Below are 2,596 nucleotides of genomic sequence, written 5' to 3' on the forward strand. Positions count from 1 at the left end.
CCATCTCCAGTTTCTTAATCATTTTTAAACAATGGGCCCCATGTTTTCATTTACACTGGGATATGCAAATGATGTTGCCAGTCTTAGACACACACACAAAAAAGTTGCTTTGGCCTGAATTCATTTTACTTGTGATCTGGCTTTTAATTTGGCACTGAACAGAGAGTTGTGGATAGTGCCCCAGTAGCAGGATGACTCCAGTTCTAGAAACTTTTCAAAAGTGTAGAAATTCTTAGTCATGCAATTCCCTGCAAACAGTAAAGGAAGGAAACATACAAAGACGATTTTTTATTTTTGTTTATCTGCAAGCCGGTAGAGTTGAATTAAACTCTCATTGGAATATGAAAGAATAAAGCTCAATGTATATACAGGTGCACCATGCACGCACATACCTGTGTATCAGCTTCATGAAATAATTGGTTCATTTGAAGAGCAAGTATGTATGCATATGTGCCAATAGGCTAAATATAAATCCATTCCTCTCTCCTTTATCATCAAGGTGATTATTTCAGCAATTGAAATGAAAAGCAGCATTTGTACAAGGCCTGAACATGGCTGTTCTTTAGAAACACAGACAAAGCTGCCTGTTTTAAATCAGGAAGAACCTTTTTTCTGGTTCTTCTCCAAAAGGATGGTGGGGTATTGTGGTTTAGAGATGCCGTGAGATGTTTAGCTTCCATTTATGAAGAGAAATTAAATTCAGTACAGCACATGGTTCTCTGTACAGGGGGTTAGAGAGTGATTTTGAAAGGATGAGTTGTGCTGGGCGTGGTAGTGCATACCTGTAGGCCCAGAGACTGCAGGGGCTGAGGCAGGAGATTCCAGGCCAGTGTTGGCAACTAAGTGAGACCTCGTCTCAAAATTTAAAAAAATAAATAAATTTTTTTTTTAAATGGGACTGATTGTAGCTCAGTAGTAGAGTGTTCCTGGGTTCAATCTTCAGTAACCCTTACTACACACACATGCAAGTATACACAAAGGATGATTTGACAAAGAAGAAGAGTTCTTTGTAGATACCTAGGAGCAAGGAGAAAGCTCAGTGGACAATGAGCTACCCATATCCCCAAAGGTCATGCAGGCCTTCTTACTCTGGCTGAGTATTAGATTCACCTTGGAGTACTTAGAAAAATACTGATGTCTGGGTCTCATCTAATGCTAATTAGATTTTAACCTGAGAGTGGGGCACAGGCAAGAGTTTGTTTTGTTTTGTTTTGGGTACTTGGAACTGAACCCAGGGCACTTAATCATGGAGTCACATCTCCAACTCTTTTATTTTTTATTTTGAGACAGGGTCTTGCTAAGTTGCTTAGGACCTTGCTAAGTTGCCAAGGCTGACTTTGAACTTGTGATCCTCCTGCCTCAGCCTCCCATAGGGAGCCTCCCTGGGATTACAGGTGCGCACCACTGTGCCCAGGGAAGACAAGGGTATTTTTAAAAAGTGTCCCTGGTGGTTCTTATTTGCAGCCAGAGTTGAGCATCCCTTGGCTTTTTAATACACAAAAGAGAGTTTTTTTTTAATGGGCTACATCAAAGTCCATTGGGTATCTATTTTGAAAATAAAAAAAATTAGAAATATATTTATATCTGATTATACTTAAATGTAGACACCATCAACATAATTATTTTTATGTAATTTATTAACTACAGGTAATTAAAGATATTATATAAATAATATAATATTTAATGATCTCTCTCTGAGGTTAATCAAAAACTTAAGAGATGAAACTGGCAAGAAACTTAAGAGATGAAATTTTTTTTAAGGAAGATATTTTAGTTGTTTTTAGTAAATACAGGATGTACCAAAGTCTAAAAGTCTATGAAACCAAGAAATGGGTAAGACAAGTAGTGTTCTTCCAAACTCTTTAAATAACAAATATCTTCTTCTATTAAAAATTAAAAAAAATATATATATATTAAGACCAAAAATTTAAATTAAAGCATTTGGAAACTATCATATTAATAAAATCATATTTTCTAGAATGCCTCCCTTAATAACATACTTTTTAAAAAATCCACTAAACATCTTCATAAACTAGTACTTATAATTCTAGTAATCCTAGAATACAAATCTTTTTTCAGCCAAGTTTTGAGTTCTAAGGTAAAGATGTCCTTGATGTTCTCACAGGTTCACAAAGGGTTGTAGAAAGGTCTCACCTGAAGAAAAAGGGAGTCAGGGAGGAAGGGAGAGAGGGAATGAGCAGGTGCAGGCCAGCAGAGCCCTATTGGTGACTTCCGGTTTCTGTGCTGGAGGCCACACTCATTGTATTGGATAATAAAAGGTCTCATCTCTGTTTTGGATATCCATTACCCTGGAGGCAGGCCGGCAAAGTTAAGGGTTTCCCTTCTGTGCATCTCAGCTGCACAGTGTTAAAAGAATCTGATTGCAAAAGATACTGAAAAGACTAACATGCTTTCCTTGCTTTTAGCACACCACTGACATCTGCCAACACCAAGGGGAGGTTTGGAAGCATCATTTGAGGAATGAGACAAAGGTTACAACAGTTGCATCTTTTTTTCCTGGAGAGTTTAAAGCACAGGAGGAGAACCAAAACTGAGAGTAAAACAGATGTCATCAACTATTCTAAAGAATTTCCAG

This window comes from Urocitellus parryii, chromosome 3 (genome assembly GCF_045843805.1).
Source record: "Urocitellus parryii isolate mUroPar1 chromosome 3, mUroPar1.hap1, whole genome shotgun sequence".
Lineage (NCBI taxonomy): Eukaryota > Metazoa > Chordata > Mammalia > Rodentia > Sciuridae > Urocitellus > Urocitellus parryii.